This window comes from Aquarana catesbeiana, linkage group LG05, assembly GCF_042186555.1.
Source record: "Aquarana catesbeiana isolate 2022-GZ linkage group LG05, ASM4218655v1, whole genome shotgun sequence".
In the NCBI taxonomy this organism is placed as follows: Eukaryota; Metazoa; Chordata; class Amphibia; order Anura; family Ranidae; genus Aquarana; species Aquarana catesbeiana.
In genome coordinates, this window is record NC_133328.1 from 617,810,300 (window position 1) to 617,830,179 (window position 19,880).

A 19,880-nucleotide genomic window follows, 5' to 3' on the forward strand; every position below is an offset into this window, starting at 1 on the left:
CCTGAGTTAAATATATGAGTGTCACAGCAAAGGGTCTGAATACTTCGGACCATGTGATATTTCAGTTTTTCTTTTTTAATAAATCTGCAAAAATGTCAACAATTCTGTGTTTTTCTGTCAATACGGGGTGCTGTGTGTACATTAATGAGGACAAGAAATGAACTTAAATGATTTTAGCAAATGGCTGCAATATAACAAAGAGTGAAACATTTAAGGGGGTCTGACTACTTTCCGTCCCCACTGTATAGTCAAGAAAAGGTCTGCTTTAGAAAAGCTATTGAGCTATTGGGAATCGTTGGTGAGGTTTGAAAGAATAAACATTTAGTACTTTGCACTTAGAAATTGCTGGTGCCAGGGAACTCCAAGCAGATAATCTCATTTGCTTCCACTGAAGACTCTGATGATATCACCGTCCCAATACATGACTTCCCTGTCTGCTGCTTTGAAGCGATAGGTGCATTTGGTTGCTTTATTCAAAACTTCTCAATCACATGGATTAAAGTGGAAAAACATTTATGTGACTGATTTTATTAAAGGATGTGCAATTCTGTTCATCGAGGCGCCTAATCGCCTCCCCGGTATCTAAAATAGGTTAGTTTGACAACCGTGGAACTAATAGGCACACAATTCATATACAGTATAAAGCAAATAATGCTTCCTCAATACAATAAATACATTAAAGTGCATAAACTAAAATAAATAAATATACGCGTATACAATATATTCGAAATGTCTGTGTACACAATTTCAATGAAATACAAAAGGTGCTCTGTGCAAAAAAAAAAGCTTCTATGTAAACCATTCCAGTACAATATTTAAGTGCTCTGTGCAAAAGTCTTCAGTGCGAAAATAAATGTTCCTATAGTGATGTCACCATCCAAAGTACACACATAAGCAATATTCAAAAATTCTTTCAAAGTGAGGAACTTCCACCATCCCTGATCATAGTGTGCCCCAGCCTCTCACCTTGGGAAAGACCACTACAGGTCTAGTCACACTTTTAGTGTCACTCTTTAGGTGTCAGCAGCCGCCAGCTCCTTCTCCTTAAAACACTCAGCAACCATCAGCTTCTCAGTATATACAGGGAGTTCAAATGGATACTTAATATCTCATCACCTCCACGCTCCTCCGTAGTAAGCTCCTCTGCTGCCAGTTCCAACAGTGTCTCCTCTCTACTTCCTCCCGACTCCACAATTCATAGCCTTCCACTCCAATTTCTGTTGTGCTAGATTGCAGGATGATGATAATTACAGAAAGTTTTTAATGAGCAGTAAAAGTACACTAGGGTGCAAAAGTTTTAGGCAGGTATGAAAAAAATACTGTGAAGTGTAAATGAAGAACGCTTTCAGAAAAAGAAGTGTTAATAGAATATTTATTACCAATTAACAAAATGGAAAGTGAGTGAACAGAAGAGAAATGCAAATCAAGTCAATATTCAGTGTGACCACCCTTTGCCTTTAATCCAACATCAATTCTTCTCGGTACACTTGCACACAGTTTTTGAAGGAACTCGCCAGGTAGGTTGTTCCAAACATCTTGAAAAACGAAGCACAGATATTCTGTGGATGTAGGCAGGCGCAAATCTCTCTGTCTCTTCATGTAATCCCAGACAGACTCCATGATGCTGAGATCAGGGCTCTGTTTAGGCCAAACCATCACTTCCAGGACTCCTTGTTCTTCTTTACATGACGATAGTTCTTGATGATACCGGCTGTATGTTTGGGGTGCTGCTGCAGAATACATTTGGGGCCAATCATATACCTCCCTGATGGTATGGCATGATGGATAAGTATCTGCCTGTATGTCTCAGAATTGAGGACATCCTTGATCCTGGCCAAATCTCCAGCTCTATTTGCAGAAATGCAACCCCAAACTTGCAAGGAACCTCCACCATGCTTCACTGTTGCCTGCAGACACTCATTATTGTATCGCTCTCTAGCCCTTCGCAAACAAACCTCAAATTTTGGCTCATTAGTACAGAGCACCTGCTGCCATTTTTCTGCACCCCAGTTTCTATGTTTTTGTGCATAGTTGAGCCGCTTAGCCTTGTTTCGACGTCGGCAGTATGGCTTTTTGGCTGCAATTCTTCCATGAAGATTACTTTTGGCCAGACTTCTCCGGACATAGATGGGTAGTAGATGGGTGTACCTGGGTTCCACTGGTTACCCCAGTTCTGTGCTAATGTCACTATTGGGCATCCTACAATGTGGGAGGGAAGTAATAATGATGTGTCTTTCGTCTGCTGTATTAAGTTTCCTTGGCCAACCACTGCATCTCCGGTCCTCAATGTTGACCGTTTTTTTTTTTTTTTTTTTGTGCTTCTTCAAATGAGCTTGAAAAGCACTTCTTGAAACCCCAGTCTGCTTTGAAATCTTTGCCTGCTGATTCAGTATAACTACCTTGTGTCTTGTTGCTGTGCTCAGTCTTTCCATGGTGTATGACCTGTGATGTGAAATGGTCTTCCACAACCTCACCTTAGTAACAGGGTTTAGCTGTTCCTCGCCCAGTTTTAAGCCACCTACACATCATACACCTGACTTAAATTATGTACATGCAAATTGCAAGTGTAAGAATTGATGCCGGTTTGAAGCCAAAGGGTAGTCACACCAAATATTGATTTGATTTTTCTTCTTTTTGCTCACTTTGCATTTTGTAAATTGATAACAATAAATAATTAAAATATATACATTTTTGAAAGCATTCTTACTTCACTGCATTTCTTCACACCTGCCTAAAAACATTTGTGCAGCACTGTATATTTTATTTTTTATTTTTGTTCCCATTTTAAAGCATTTCGTCTACTGTTTATTGAAATAAGCGACTGCTGAAAATTGTCTCTATATAGCAGAAGTTTATCTTAAAATAGCTGCTGAGAGCCAGTGGGATACTGGTGGTCTAAATCACTCACTCCAGCCACAGGCTGCTTACAGTTGCCCCCCCGGAGCTTCTATTTCTACTCCACTCTTACAAAGCAGCCATCCTACTGAGGCAGGGATGAGTAGTACTCTTCCCCTTTATATTTTCTGTTTTTGGAAAAAAGTGAACAATTTACCAAGAAAAGTTAGCGCCTTTCTCGTAATAACTGTGGCAGGTCAGTGAACCTCAGAACTGAAATAAGATCTCACTGCCAGAATTCCTGAAAGAGATACATTGACATTGGGTGATTCAAGTCATTTTTCTCTGTCCAAAGCTGAAATATTATTATGGGTGGACCAGACCGAATTGGTATATACAAACTTGTAAAATTCATTTGTGGCTCTTTTAACGCTAACAAATTAGTTTCCTGGTCCTTTAGCCTGAACACTTCTGAACTGGTATGTTTGTTACTTGTATTTACATCAAAGACTCTACTCAAGATCTGCAGAAAGTGTTTGCAACAGACCCAAGAACCTTTTCTACAGCCTGCTGTCTGATTATAATCAGGGTTGTAACTATAGCCATAGCAGACCACGCACAAGGGGGGCCTTCATTGTTCAGCTACATAGTGATTAATGCAGGTAGCAATACATGTATTTGACATTTATTTACAGTTTGGTTACCTCTGAATGATTGCCATGATTTTCATTAGCACCCTATATTATTATAGAAAGAGAGGTAGGGGGGCATCACACACAGTTATACCACTAATTACAGTCTATATTATTACTTAGAATTAGAGAGCAAAAAACATTGCAAATAAAGATATGCCCAACATAAAACTCACACCCTGTTTCATTGGGTTAAAATTTTACTTCAGTTTACTGCTGTTTTGAAGATTATTGGTTCAAAAAGTTAAAAGTCCAATAAGGCTGAACAACTTCTTACCAGCCTTCTAATGCTATAAGCACATCTTGCCCTTCCGACCATTGCCATAGTTGCCAAATTTCTTTCCTTGTCTGTTTAGAAAGATTTGGTTGGGGGTATAAATCCATTCCATTGAGTAGGAATAATAATGGGCACAATTGGTGAAATGATCCCAACAGGCACGGAAAGTGTAGAAAACTGACTCCAATTAATGGTATGTTTTTTCAGCTGCCTCATAAGTCCTGCTTACTGCAGCCCTTCCACAAATCCTTACCTCATCTTGCATTTATTTACCTGGCTTATATCTGGTTGAAAAGGAAATGGATTTTATCAAAGGGTATGAACAGATTAGTGATAACCCTGGAGGTGACACTACTTGAGAAATCTAAAACTGGAGCTTCTTTGTAACCAGGTATTAGGAAGAGCTAGGAGTATCTTGGTAGGTAGGTTTCCAAATCACCAAGGGAGTATTTGATAGAGATACATTTTAAACAAAGCAACCTCCCCTCCTTTGTTTTTTTTCTTTAAGTGTATATCTGGGTAAAAGGAAAAAAAACAGTGTTCAGTACATCTCTGCAATACATACATATTTTATTATGTTTTGTCTCTTTAAAAATGCTGCAAGTACAAAAAACAGCTGCTGTTCTGCCATAAATTCCCGTATAACTTCCTATAGGGAGATGACTATGCTACACTGAAATCCCAAAAAGTGATGTCAGACCTGCCCAAATTTTCTCTGTTGTAGTACAGAACTCCCCAAGCCCCTCTTCCCTTTACCAGTTATGGAGCAGAAGAGAAGGGGAAGGGATTAATGTTCTAGCAGGGTAGAACTCTCCTTGGCTACCCAACAGTCCTTGGCATTTTAGATCTGCAGGGGCAGCATTATCTGCTCTCTATAGGAAGCCGTAAGGAAAGTTCAGCATAACCCCTCCACTTTCAACATGCCTCAGTATTCCGCTAGTGTCCTAGAATGGACATCTTTTCTCCTTGAGGAAGAAGAAAAACCTTTTCTTAGAAAAATAAATCTGGATAAAAACGATCTAGCAAATTTTGCAGAGCCAGAAGGGGCTTGTTTTGTAGTTTTCTGTATTGGCTGATATTCAGCATTGTCACGGAGGCCATACCTGGACCCCACTGAGAAGTAGAAATGGAGCTCCCATGTACAGTATTATGTCTTCTGGCATTGGACTCTGCGAAAGGCAATCACCTAGGTACCTGTGGTGGAATATTTTGTCCTCCACAGAATCCCTTAAAGGTCCATGGCTCACCCATCTTGTTGAACCCTGTCCCTGAAGATTATGTAGGCACTATCCCCAATGAGGAAGGAGGGGGGGATGCTCCCTATATCCTGCCTCTCCTCTTTCATCATCTAATGTACCTTGAATGGTGAGGGGTGTGCTGCAGGGCCTTTTGGTGGACCTCATATGCTTTGAGTAGAGCATTTGCCCCTGTTTTACAGGTACAAAATCTGTCACATAGCTAGTGGTGGTGGAAAGGGAGAGCTGTGCCAGCTGTTATGTTTGATGCTCGAACAGCTTGTACAGGTTCTGGGTCCTCTTGCCCCTGTGCTTAATCCCATGTTATGGTGGAAGTACTGTGTGCACATGGACCGCTTTGCCCTTTTGCCATCCCCTCTGCATCTGGATGATACATGGGCTCCCTGATGCCTGGTGACAGAGGGCATTAACCTTTCCTGTTCCTACAGGGTTTTTTTGAGTGCCTTTGTAGACTTAGGCCCCTTTCACACTTGTGAGATTTTGCCACGTCATAGCAGAGACTTTAAGCAATGCCTTTGTAATCTTGAGATCTATGGACCTCAAGTCGCATCAAAGTCAGGCCAAAGTAGTGCAGGGACTACTTTGAAGTCGCACAGATATGAATGTTATCATTGGAAACCATGGGGTAGGATTTGTCATGCGACTTTGCAGTCCCAAGTCCCAGGATAAGTCGCAACAAGTGTGAAAGGGGCCTGACTCTCACTAGTATGGCAGATTATGAGCACAAGGCCATCAACTCCTGTAGAGGGAGCAGTGTATGCTGTGAAATGCTTAGAGTTTTATTGATTTTAATAAATTTAAAACTCTTGTTATTTGTTATTTACCTCCTTACTCTGTACTTTGTGGACTCCCAATACTCAGCAGTATTTTTGTTGGACATGGTACACCCAGTCATGAGATGTGTTTTTGAAGATATCTTGGAAATCCATTGTGGGTTCCTGCTATTTAAGCTTGTCAGCTGGGACACAAATTGGTGTTTTCTTGGCCACTTCCCAAGGTAACCTGCATACATTGATTTCAATGTACCTGTTTATCTGCTGATACTCTTAGATGTGGTCCACTTTTCTTTTGTTTTCTAGTATATGTTCCTTTGTGAGGATTTGCAGTCAACTGTTCGAAGAGGAAACTACATATGCAATATGGAACAATCAGCGCAAACACAGTTGTATCAGAAATGTTGCAAGCTGAACACTTTAGGCTAATCGCATCGCTTCGTAGAATATACAAAATAGAAATAAGGGCAGCGTAATAATAAAAGTCCGTGAACACAGTGTTCACAAAGGAACTAGTCCTAGGCAAAAAGATGAAGAATCCTTGTGATGAATTTCAGATTTCTGTGTGACACCACCTCCACCAGCTGATAAACATTGGGCGCTTACCAGATCCGATGGACCTCTGAACTAACAGAAGGTCAAACGAGCTTCTGTCCACAGCGGGATAAAGGTAACCAGCACTCCAATGGGCAGGCGAGCTGTTCATTGAATGCGGGCTGTCAGTGCCAGTATCATCGCACACGCACGATCTCCTCTCTCTTCCTCTGATGGTTTGGGCCGCTATGACACCTCTGACACAACGCAGCGCCCTAGTGAACAAACCACATCATGAAGGCCAAGGAACAGGGATAAAGTCATGGAAAAGTTTAACCACTTGCCGACCATCCACCATCATTATACTACGGCAGGTCATCACCATCCCGTGAACCGTCGTAGCTATATGTCGGTCCCTTTAAGCAGGATAGCAGGCTCGCGCTGGGGTGCCGATGCTCATGACTGCCCGCCACGAGCAATCTCGAGCACGAGAGGCAGAACAGGGATGTGTGCGTAAACACACACACCCCAGTTCTGTGAGGAGAAGAGAGAGAGATCGTGAATTCTAACGAGCTGGGAACCATGATCTCTCACCTCCTATAGTCAGTCCCATCCCCCACAGTTAGAACACAGTTAACCCCCTTGATCGCCTCCTAGTGTTAACCCCTTCCCTGCCAGTGACATTTGCACAGTAATCGGTGCATTTTTATAGCACTGATCGCTGTATAAATGCCAATGGTCCCAAAAATGTGTCAAAAGCGTCCGATATGTTCGCCATAATGTCGCAGTCCCGATAAAAATCGCAGATCGCTGCCATTACTAGTAAAAATAATAATAAAAATGCCATAAATCTGTCCCCTATTTTGTAGTCGCTATAACCTTTGCGCAAACCAATCAATATACGCTTATTGCGATTTTTATTACCAAGAATATGTAGAAGAATACATATCGGCTTAAACTGAGGAAAAAAATAGCTTTTTTTAAAAAAAAATTGGGGCTACTTATTACAGCAAAAAGTACAAAATATTGTGTTTTTTTCAAAATTGTCGCTCTTTTTTGTTAATAGCGCAAAAAATAAAAACCGCAGAGATTTGTCTGGGTACAGCGTCGCACGACTGCGCAATGTCGTTAAAGCGACGCAGTGCTGTATCGCAAAAAATGGCCTGTTCATTGAGCTACCTATTCTTCCAGGGCTGAAGTGGAGCAGGGTTAGGTTTTAAAAATATTCTCAAGCTTTGAACATCTCACGGAGCACTGTTCAATCCACCGGAAAATGGAAAGAGTATGGCACAACTGCAAACCTACCAAGACATGGCCGTCCACTTGACAGGCCGGGCAAGGAGAGCATTAGTCAGAGAAGCAGTGAAGAGGCCCATGGTAACTCTGGAGGAGCTGCAGAGATCCACAGCTCAGGTGGGAGAATCTTCTCCACAGGACAACTATTAGTCGTGCTCTCCACAAATCTGGCCTTTATGGAAGAGTGGCAAGATTAAAGCCATTGTTGAAAGAAAGCCATAAGAAGCGCCGTTTGCAGCTTGCGAGAAGCCATGTGGGGGACACGGCAAACATGTTGAAGAAGGTGCTCTGGTCAGATGAGACCAAAATTTAACTTTTTGGCCTAAAAGCAAAACACTATGTGTGGCGGAAAACTAACCCTGTACATCACCCTGAACACACCATCTCCACCTTGAAACATGGTGGTTGCAGCATCATGTTGTGGGGATGCTTTTCTTCAGCAGGGACAGGGAAGCTGGTAAGAGTTGATGGGAAGATGGATGGAGCCAAATACAGGGCAATCTTAGAAGAAAACCTGTAGAGTCTGTAAATGACTCGAGCCTGGAGCGAAGGTTCACCTTCCAGCAGGACAATGACCCAAAAAATACAGCCAGAGTTACAATAGAATGGTTTAAAGCAAAGCATATTCATGTGTTAGAATGGCCCAGTCAAAGTCCAGACCTAAATTCAATTGAGAATCTGTGGCAAGACTTGAAAATTGCTGTTCAGACGCTCTCCATCCAATCTGACAGAGCTTGAGCTATTTTGCAAAAAAGTATGGGCAAAAATTTCACTCTCTAGATGGTAGAGACATACCCAAAAAGACTTGCAGCTGTAATTGTAGTGAAAGGTGGTTCTACAAAATTATGACTCAGGGGGTGCGGAATACAAATGCATGCCACACTTTTCAGATATTTACTTGTAAAAAGATTTGAAACCCATTTATCATTTTCCTTCCACTTCACAATAATGTACCACTTTGTGTTGGTCTATTAAATAAAATATATTTACGTTTTTGGTTGTAACATGAAAAAAAATTAGAACATTTCAAGGGGTATGAATACTTTTTCAAGGCACTGTAGATTTGTAGCTGCCCATGTTGACCAAACCTAAAGTGATTAGCTTGGGATCTCTGAATAAACTTCAGCCTGTTAAGACTTTGCCAGTGCAGTACATTTTGCATCATGTCCTGTATAGTAATTGGCCTAACCTGGAAAAGGACTTTGCTTCTCCTAATCATTTTGCCCAGCAATACCTTATAAAGGAGGGGTTTCTAAAGAAGGGATTCATCACCGCTCTGGACCGTGCCATTTCCTTTAATAACAAGATTCTGACTATATCTTTTTGAGGACATCCCCGTGTTTAAAGACCCAGTGAATAAAAGCGGTCTCTTCCAAGGTTTTGTCCCAGGATCTTGCATCTATTCTATTGGCCCTACTGTCTTCTAGAGACTGGACTTCATGACTGTGACCCTCCCTTTGTTGTGTTGATGGGCTTGCTGATCTTAGACACCAAGTATCCAAAATCGACCACCTTTCTGTACTTATGTGAAGAACCTTTTGACTCAAATGTTAGGCTGGCAATAGATTATACAATTTTCTTGTACAGTTTTCCTTTAGGTTTACCAAATCCTTATGAGGTCAAACCTAAACACTTTCAATTTGTGTGCAATCAGGCAGGCCCTTGCACTACATAGTTGACAATAAATCTAAGGTGAATTGAACAAGAACGTTGTATAATACATGACCAGACTTAGTCTGCAGAGCATCAATGCAAGAAACGCCTTTTGTGTATGTCCGATGATGGGGAAAGTCTCTTTGGCCAATCTATGGACCTCTTCATTAAACAAGTCTACAGGGGGAAAAGTGCCATATAAAAGGCAAAATCTCCATATGAAATACCCTCTACCACTGAAGCTAAAAAGAGTATCATCCATTTCTCTCAGGCTTCCAAGGATAAAGCCAAAAATGTTGTCCTCCTCTCAATGAGGTGGTGCCCCAAAACAAGTGGGGGCATCTGTTGGCCTTCGCAGCCTTTTGGTCATAGGACATTTCAGACATTTGAGTCCAGAATGTTGTATCCAGTAGCTACAAACTGAAATTTCAGTCTCTGCCTCTCACCCTGCTTCATTGACAGGCCTTCCTGCTGCATTGGCTCAAATCCTCTCTCAAGTGGTCATAGCCATTGGACCTTCCCCTGGGTGCAAAAGTTTTTTCATGAAATCTGCCCGCTCTGATTGCTATCTTCTATCCGAGAGGCTTTATGACCTCTGTGGACACCAAAAATGGCTACTTTCATGTCTCCATTTTCCCAGTGCATCAATGCTACCTGCACTCTTTTGTGGCAATGCAACACGTCCAATTTGTTACCCTTCCCTTTGGCCTGACCACTGCACCTTGAGTTTTCACCAGTGTGATGGTCCCTGTTCTCACTCGTCTTTTGCTCTCAGGACATGCACATAAGGAGATACCTGGATGATCTTCTCAGGGATTAGTAATCTCAGGCTCTGACAGCCAATGCCCAACGGACTGTGCAAGACCCTACAGAGAATCGGGTGGATACTAAATCTCCAGAAATTGGTGCTGGGATGATCTCATTGTTTGAGTATGAGCCTTATCTTTTACATGGCCCTGCCCAAGGTTTCCCATCCCCTGGACAGACTCAAGTCTCTCTGCAGTACATTGATACTTTGCAGTCCAGGAGCCATGCAATCCTCTGTTTTTGCTTAAGGGTCTTGGGCCTAATGGTGTCCTCCTTTATCCCCCGCTGATATTGGAGCAACTTGTCATTCGATTTTGACAGGTATAATCGCATGGAGAGTCACATCCTATTGCCAGCAATCGCACTGTTCAAATCAGTGCAACTCCGACTTTGCGATGTATCATCGATTTGAAACTGGAGTACATGCACTACTTTTGGCAATTTCGGGTGCAACTTAATTAGACATCTGTGCATGAAGCCGCACAGATGTCTTCAAAGTCACACTGTGATGCAGCTTTAAACTCATGCAATTTCATTTTGCACGATTTTAAAGCCGCCGTTAATGTAAACGGGGGCTTAGAGGCAGTTTAATATACCCAATTTCACTCTATACTATTGCAGCTCATGACTCTGAAAGTGTGGGACAGGAGGAGGCAGTCTCTGGATCATCCCATATGCCTGTCTAGCACGATCAGGCTTGTCCTGGCTTGGTGGGTCACAAGTTCAGCGCTGGAGTCAGGAAAGTCCATTCTCCGAGTTCTTTAAAAGGTTATTATGACAAATTCCAGCCTGCCAGGCTGGGGCAGAGTCCTAGCCACTCTCTTAGAAAAAAGGACTTAGTCGTTGGAGTAAACTTTTCTCCTAATCAATTTTCTGGAACACTAGACAATTTGGTTATCCCTTCAATGTTGAATCTTTGGTCTGCAAAGTCATCTTACCAGAATTTAGCCAGTAAATGCTACAGTAGTAGCAGTGGCTTACATGAACCATCAGGGGGCACCAGAAGTCTCGTGGCTCAAAGAGAAATTAATCTGATTCTTGCTTGGGCAGAAAGTCACATTCCAGCCCTTACCACAGTTTACATTCCAGACATAGGAAAGCAGGCAGGTGTTTTCTGGAGAATGGTCTCTTAACTCTGACTTGTTTTAAGACCTCTGTGGAAGATGCCGGATGTGGACATCCTGGCTTTGGATTCACTGGTAACGCATGGGATCGGTTCAGCCTGGTCTTTGCTTTTCCTCATCGGAGGCTCCTTCGTTGCTTACTCTGCAGAATCGAGATTGAACTGGCCCAGGTGGACGTGGTACTTGGAACTTGTCAGACTCTCTTTGGGCCCCTCCTGATTGTCAAGTTTTTTTATGCTCCAAGGGATGGATTGCCACCCTGCTTCTCGGTCCCTGGCTTTAATGGCTTGGCCATTGAAGCCCAGGTCCTAAGGGACAGGGGCCTATTGTATTCAGTTATCCCTAGACTCTTTAAAACTAGGAAGTGAACTTCTCACAAAGTCTACAATCACTGTTGGAAAGCATTTTTCTTTTGGTGCGAGGCAAGGAAATTTTATCCCAGGAAGTTCTCCATGTTATGAATCCTGTCTACTCCTGATGAGCGTTTTGGCCTTTTTATACTATTAAGGATCATTTCTTGCCTTAGTGGTTCTTTCCCAGAGAACACTCACTCCTTAGTAAATGCCTTTGTTCAATGTATCGCTCACGTGGTTCCTCCTGTACTTTCCCTGTGACTTCACTTCAGTAAGGCGAGTGTCTAAGAAGGCAGCCTTAATCTGCGAATAATCCCTTCTTGAGCTACACGAGCAATTTTGAGGCGCATGGCACCTCGTTCTTTTAGGGTGTTTTTTTTCTTTCTCCCTAACCTGGACATTGTTCTCACATCTCTCCATTGCCTGGATGTGGTACTGGCTGTCCAGGGTCCACTATAGCTCCCTTATGACAGTCTGACTGTTATTCCTGAAGGTCTTTATAGGTGACAGTCTGCTTCTTGTTCCACTATCACTAGGTGAATTTGATAGATAATCATTTAAGCTTCTGACCTCGAAGGCAAAGTTTCTCCTTTGCTGGTCAGGGTGCACTCCACTAGATTAGTTCCTGCTTTATCTGCGTTGCATCATCGGGCATGTGTGTCATAGATTTGCAAGTTTTCCACCTGTTCTTCTGTTAACACTTTTGGTAGCTGGATGTTCAGGCCTCAATTGATGCCGGTGTTGGTTTAATGGTTTTTCAGGAGCTACTATAGGCTCTGGGAAGCAACCCTCTGTTAACCTGCTGTTTTTGGTAGGCTGTTATCCTTTGTTTGCTCTGGTGCCCACCTCCTCGGCCTGCTTTTGGACATCCTAATGTACCTGAATATTCATTCTATGTTCCGTAATGAACGATTAGGAAATGAGGTCTTGCCAAAAAGTCTTTTTCTTGGAGTACATTACGGGACACAGGTCCCTCCCCTCTAGTCTTTTGATCTATTCCTATTATTGCTTGCTAACAAAACTGAGTCATGCTGGAAGGGGTTTTAATGAGTTGGCTTTACAGCTTTGTTTTTGTTATTGTCTAGTCTCCTAAAGGAGACATCGTAACCTAATGTACCTGAATACTCATGCTTTATCCCGTAATGCACTTCAAGAAAAGGATATATTTTATATACCGTATATACTCGAGTATAAGCCGACCCAAAAATAAACGAGGCACCTAATTTTACCAAAAAAAACTGGGAAAACTTATTGACTCGAGTATAAGCCTAGGGTGAGAAATGCGCAGCTACTGTAAGTGGAAAAGAGGGTCAACAATGCCCATTTGCAGCCTCATTGTGCCCCTTTGCATGCCTCACTGTGCCCATTTGCAGCCATAAGTCCCCAGAACTTCAAACTCAGTAGTTAAGGGTTCCTAGATGCCCCCTAGCTGCAGCCAAAATTTGGGGTCTTTGGACCCAAAGGGTCCCGAAATGACATTGCTGCAGATGGACACAGTTGACTGACTTTTGGGGCCCCGTATCTCGGGGCCACTTGGTGCTAGGAACCCCAGCTGGATATGTTGTAGTGCTAGTTCCACTGGGTTTGCACACCAAATTTGGGGTTCCTAGCACCAAGTGGCCCTGAGATACGGGGCCTCAACGTTGGTTCGGAAAATGTCATTCTCTGCTGCAGAAAAGTGCTTGACTCAAGTAGAAGCCGAGGGGGGCATTTTCAGCAAAAAATGTGCTGAAAAACTGGGCTTATACTCGAGTATATATGGTAGTTTATAATTTTGTTAGGTACTTGCAATGTTTTTTAAGAAACAAAATATGGTAAAATGTGCACGTATTGCAGAGATGTACTCAATTTATATATACATATTTTTTCCCCATGTACATGTTTATAAGTTTGGTAGCATTTATCGTTAGATTTGTAAAAGTTAGATGGAAGATTGTTCTCTCTTGGAATGTTGCATCTCTGTCGGCTTTAGCTCCACACCATTTCAGATGTTGTTTGCCCTAATTGACAATTGGGTATTTTGTAACTAGGTAACAATGCCTTTTCTTGCTGCCTGGTAACATGGTGCTTTTTCTTTCATGTTTTTCCTCTGCTTGCCTGGAATATTTTTGGCGTGTAAAATTCGCTTTCTCTGAGCCACTGCTTTTCTACAAGTATAAACATTTCCTGTCTGTGGGTTTACATTTTCTAGGGCTGTTTTTTTTGTAAATAACTAAAATATCAGGTGTGTACTGGGCAGGGTCTCAGACTTACAATAAAGTGGACTTGCAGACCAACTATTTTTTTTTGGGGTGGTTGAGATGGAAGATCTGCTAGTTTTTCATTGCCGTCTGTATCCCAGCTTAGGAGATTCTCTTCACTGGGACAGGTTAATTAGTGGACAATCTCCCCAGTTGAGGAATAGACAGCAGTAAAGCCCTGACAAAGGTTCTAATACTTTCCTAAATTATCCAAAATTACAAAAAATTGTTTGGTCTGGCAATCCACTTTAACTAAGCCATTTGATTTAAAAACTTTGATTTTTTTTTTTAACTTGTAATGATTTTACATTTCAAAGTTAGGAGGCATTTTCCACCTTCAGTTGAGTTTAATTTGTTTACTTGTATATGACATCCTGCGGCTTTATTGTATATGTTTTTTTTTCTACAAATATATTTTATATACACAGTGTTTTTCTGTTTCTACTGCTTTGAAATATGTATCTGCTTTGGTGTCATATGCATATGTTTATTTTGAATCCAGTGATCAGTTTTGTGCTGTATCCAAAAACAGATTAGGAAGTTTTGTCCTAGCCAAAGAGAATATAGGTTTAAGGATATATAAAGTGGAACTACAGTCATTTGTTTTCTTTTATATTATATATAAAATTAAGCATACATAGTATACGAGACATAAATACAAACAAATTACAAACATTGTGCAAACAAAGTGTCTAAACATGCAGTATATCCACAAACATAAATAACACATTACTAATGTGATAAACTAAGTGTTACAAAAAATCTGTATTTTTTTTTAATTAAGATTGGTCATACAAGATATCCCATAAAAAAAAAAATATTTTTTTTTGAACACGAACTTTAGGATATCTTGTATGAACAATCTTTTTTATTAATTATTATTGTTATATACCATATATACTCGAGTATAAGTCGACTCGAATATAAGCCAAGGCACCTAATTTTACCACAAAAAACTGGGAAAACATATTGACTAGAGTATAAGCCGAGGGTGGGAAAATGCAGCAGCTACCGGTAAACAATGCCCATCTGCAGCCTCACTGTGCCCATCTGCAGCCTCACTGTGCCCATCTGCAGCCTCGCTGTGCCCATCTGCAGCCTCACTGTGCCCATCTGCAGCCTTGCTGTGCCCATCTGCGGTCACACAGTGCCCAGTTGCAGTCTCACTGTGCCCATCTGCAGCCACACTGTGCCCAGTTGCAGCCGTACCTTTTATTACTAAAACAGCGTGTGTCTCCCGCTGTGTAATGCATTCTATTCAGCCGTCCATTGAAACAAAGCCCACCCCGCCTCCTCCTTGCCTGTGATAGGCGGAACACTGATAGTTTCCCAGCATCGTATCAGTGTTCCTCTTTCACGGACGGCCGAGGAGGAGGCGGGGCAGGCTTTGTTTCAATGGACGGCTGAACAGAATACATTACACAGAATGAGACACATGCTGTTTTAATAAGGAAAGGTGTCTCCCGCTGTGTAATGCATTCTGTTCAGCCGTCCATTGAAACAAAGCCCGCGCCGCCTCCTTCTCGTCCATCCGTGATAGAGGAATACTGATTTGATGCTGGGAAACTGTATCAGTGTTCCGCCTATCACAGACGAGGAGGAGGTGGGGCGGGCTTTGTTTCAATGGACGGCTGAACAGAATGCATTACGCAGCGGGAGACATGCTGTTTTAGTAATAAAAAGTACGGCTCACTCGAGTATAAGCTGAGTGGGAGTTTTCAGCCTAAAAAAATGGGCTGAAAGACTCGGCTTATTCTCGAGTATATACGGTACTTAGCTTATCATACCGATAATTGATTGTGTGTGTATGTATGTGTATATATATACTGTGCACAATTATTAGGCAAGTTGTATTTTTGAGGATTAATTTCATTATTGAACAAAACTACAGTGCTCTCGGTCAATCCAAAATGTTAATAAACCTCAAACCTGAATATTTAAGAAAGTAAAAGTGAGGTATGGGCTTTCTTAGGAGAATATTTATGTGTGCACAATTATTAGGCAACTATTAATGTGCAGAATTATTATGCAACTAAATGAAAAACTTATATTTTCCCGTATCACTTGTTTATAAAGTGAGAATAATAAACAAACAACTCAAAATTTACAAATAAACATTTCTAACATTCCAAAAAAAAAATTAAAAATCAGTGATCAATATAGCCACCCTTTTCAATAACGGTCATAAGCCTTCCATTTCTGTAGTCTGTCAGTTTCATAATCTATTGACTATCAATTTTTTTGTGCAGCAGCAACCACAGCCTCCCAGACACTGTTCAGAGAGGTGTGCTGTTTTCCTTCACCGTAAATCATAAGTTCTCAATCAGGTTTAGGTCAAGTGGGGGGGGGGGGGGGGGGCGCATGTCGTCATTCTTTCATCTTTAAGGCCTTTACTGGCTAGCCACGCATTGGAATACTTCATTGAATGCAATGGAGCATTGTGCTGCATAAATAATCATGGTGGTCTTAAAAGATAGACTTTTTCCTGTACCACTACTTGAAGAAAGTGTCTTCTAAAAACTGGCAGTAGGTTTGGGAGTTAATTTTAAATCCATCTTCAACCCAAAAAGGTCCAACTAGCCCATCTTTAATAATACCAGCCCATTCCAGTACCCCACCTCCACCTTGCTGGTGTCTGAGTGGAAGTGGAGCTCTGTGCCAGTTATTGATCCAGCCACAGGTCCATCCATCTGGTCCGCCAAGAGTCACTCTCATTTCATTAGTCCATAAAACCTTTGAAAAATCTGCCTTCAGATATTTCTTGGGCCAGTCTTGACATTTCAACTTGTGTGTCTTGTTCAGTGGTGGTCGGGTTTCAGCCTTCCTTACCTTGGCCATGTCTCTGAGCACTGAACACCTTGTACTTCTGGGCACTCCAGGTAGGTTGCAGTTCTGGAATATGACGGCTCTGGAAGATAATAGCTTCCTGGTAGCTTCATGTTTGATTCTTCTCCAATCTTTGGCAGTTTTATTTGCGTCTTTTTTTTCTCAACACTTTTCTTGCGACCCTATTGACTATTTTCAACAAAGCGTTTGATGGTTCTGTGATTACGCCCCTATATTTTAGCAATTGCAGGAGTGCTGCATCCCTCTGAAAGACTTTTTACTATTTTGGACTTTTCAGAGTCAGTTACTTTTCTTTTTTGGTCCATTTTCCCTGAGAAAAAGAAGCTGCCTAATAATTATGTACAACTTGATTTAGGGTGTTGCTTGCCTTAGGCCACACCCTCCATCATTACACAAATACAATGAAGCTTAAATCCAATAAGCATTAAAGTTTATACAGCTTGGAGTTGGACAATATGCATAAAAATGATGATTTGGTCGAAATACTCACTTGCCTAACAATTGTGCACACAGTGTATATATTTGTACAATTTTTGCAATTAGTTTGTACTAATGTGTCTTTTATATCTTTAGAAGAAATTAGCCAGTAACCCGGTACTTTCCTAGTTCCAAATTCTTAGGCTACATTAAAAGTGGTACAAAATAGCTAAAGTGTTTTGGCCATGACACCTTTCTTCAAAGCTTTGAAGAAGGCAGTCATGGCCGAAACATGTAAGCTATTTTGTGCCGCTTTTAATGTAGCTTAATAAAGAATTTGGAACTTGGAACGTACCGGGTTGCTGGCTGATTTCTTTGATGGATTGATGCCTTGGGAGCACACACACCAGCCATGAACTTCTGCCCACCACAATCTCTATGTGGTAACAGACCGGTTGAGAGTGGGTAAAGCTTCATAGTAATGTGTCTTTACGCCCAATTTATTTTATAATTGAGGGGCTGTAAACACACTTTTTTGAGTGGCACTTAGTGGTTGATAGCACGAAAAATTAATTTTTCTTTTTTGCTTTGGTGGAGAAGTGTCATCAATTTTCTTTTGCTGTCTTTGTCCTCGTTGAGAAGATTCCCCTCATTTCCTGTTGCGTTTCATTGGGAAATTGCCCCAAATGTAGGGAGAATGAGACGCTTGAAAGAGATTCTGATGCTTCTCCACTCTATCAAAAAAATACGTTTTAGCTGGGCTTGCACTTTCCACAGCATACCTGTTCCAGCCAGAACATTTAGGTCATCTGGAGGTGGAAAAGCCTTTTAACAAAAGATATTACATCACAGACGCAAACCTCTTGCACCCCGGTAGTAGTAGTGATGAGGCGTATCTTCTAAGACTTGAATTGGTAAACCAATGATTCAGGTTGTTTTTCTCTCTATTTTCACTGTTACGAACAAAAATGCACTTCTATGATAACATTTTAAAGTTTTTACTGGGTATCTGTATTGATCATTAGTTGAATTTATTAACAGTATCTTCACTTTGCATACTTGCAAATGCAAGTCATAGTTTATTTTGTAAAAAAAAGGTTAAAAACACCTATTTGTAAGGTTTTTTTTTTTTAATGATCATCTGGATTTAATAAGGTTTCTCTTTTGATGCAAACCTAAAATGTACATTAATCCGGAGCCATGTGCGGTGTTATTTGTTGTTTTGGAAAAGCCTGGGTATATGAGCATTTTTGTATGTGCTTCTTGAAAGGAGACTGCCATTTCTTTACAACATTTTTTTTTTTGTCTAAACCAGTGTGACCTCTTGTGTTCTGTAGATCTGACAATGTGTGTGTGTACTTTTTATGATCTTAAAGTTGTTGAAGTTAATGTGAAATAAAATGTGTTTATTTACATGTTGTGACTGTTATTTAAGAATTTCTGCTTGCGTCAGTTTAACATTTTTTTTTGGGAATGGTTGTACCAGACTCTGACTTGATCAGTTTGGGAAGAGAAAGATTAAGGTGTCCTCTTCCAGCATCATTTTTTTTTTTTTTAGTTATGGTACAGCCACACCACAAAGCAAGTATTTTCTTTGACATTTTATTAAAAAGAGATGCGCAACAATAACAAACCTAAAATTTAGTAGTATAGAGAGACATAGATTTTGATAGAAATGAAAAAGTTTGGGCCCTTTCACATGGGCAATCCACTGATCCCCGCTGAGCAGGTGGATGACAGGACTGTCTCCGCACACTGTGCTGAGACAGAACTGTCAGAGCCCTGCTCTCCTGTATGGGGAAATCGGATGAAAACAGACCGTCTGTCCATTTTCACCCGATCTGCCAGACGGATGGAAAATGGGGTCTCCATCCGTCTGGATTTTACGGACAGGATTGGATAGCAGGGGGTGTCAGCGGACATGTCACATGAGACCAAATGGTAACTGAAGAAATGTAAAACAAATAAAACATTTAAACAAGTAAATATAATGTACAATTCCTATCCATTTTCGAAAGCTGAAGCAAAATGATTAAAAATTTGTTAAAGTGGAAGTCCATGCAAAATCTTAAATCTCTGCATCTATAGACACCAGGGATCTAACACTAACTTCTCTATCCCTGTAAAGAAAAGATAAGTATACATACCTTTTTGGAAGTCGATCTGACCCACTCTGACCCGATCTCCAGCGGCAGAAACTCTGCAGCGGACATGGACAACAACGGCTGTGAAATGAATGGGAAGTGATGTCACCCATAGTCTTGCTATGGGGCTTCTGTTGTCCTCCCTCTCCTCTGCACCCGCCTACACAGAGAACCAGCGGCTGACAGCTCGACGCGGGATGCGGTCGGAACGGGTTGGATTGGCTTCCAAAAAGGTATGTATATTCGTTTTTTCTTTACAGGGATAGAGAGGTTAGTCTTAGATCCCTGAAGCCTATAGATGCAGGGATTTAAGATTTTGCATGGACTTTGACTTTAATGTTGATTGAGAGTTTAGTTCCGCTTTAAAGCCTAACTGAAATTTCAGGTTAAATTATCATAATACAATCCCTGGTCATCAAAACAAAAGGTCCAAAGTCTTACAGTTAATTTTCTTTACAAAGCAATCTGATTAGAAATGCCTGTCCCCTGCCAGCATGCTGCAAAGAAAGGACCCTTAAGCCTGCTACACACTATTTTTTTTTTTTTTTTCGTTTAACCCAGCAGGGCTGAGGAAAAATAAACCTGACAGCTCAGAAGGAGCCGCTGTACTAACTATGCAATGTTAGTATTGT

At 41.2% G+C, this 19,880-nt stretch overlaps 1 protein-coding gene and 1 long non-coding RNA gene across 2 annotated transcripts in view; one reads left to right on the plus strand and one right to left on the minus strand.

Annotated features, from left to right (window-relative positions):
• The window catches only part of PHF20L1 (PHD finger protein 20 like 1), a 204,952-nt gene that overhangs the window by 104,645 nt on the left and 80,427 nt on the right, over positions 1 to 19,880 (plus strand). The gene's annotated exons all lie outside the window — the stretch shown is intronic.
• The window catches only part of LOC141145516 (uncharacterized), a 57,865-nt gene continuing 38,829 nt past the window's right edge, over positions 845 to 19,880 (minus strand). Inside the window, exon 3 of the long non-coding RNA XR_012244571.1 lies at positions 845 to 1,225. This is a non-coding gene — a long non-coding RNA (uncharacterized lncRNA). The remainder of the gene's footprint in view (positions 1,226 to 19,880) is intronic.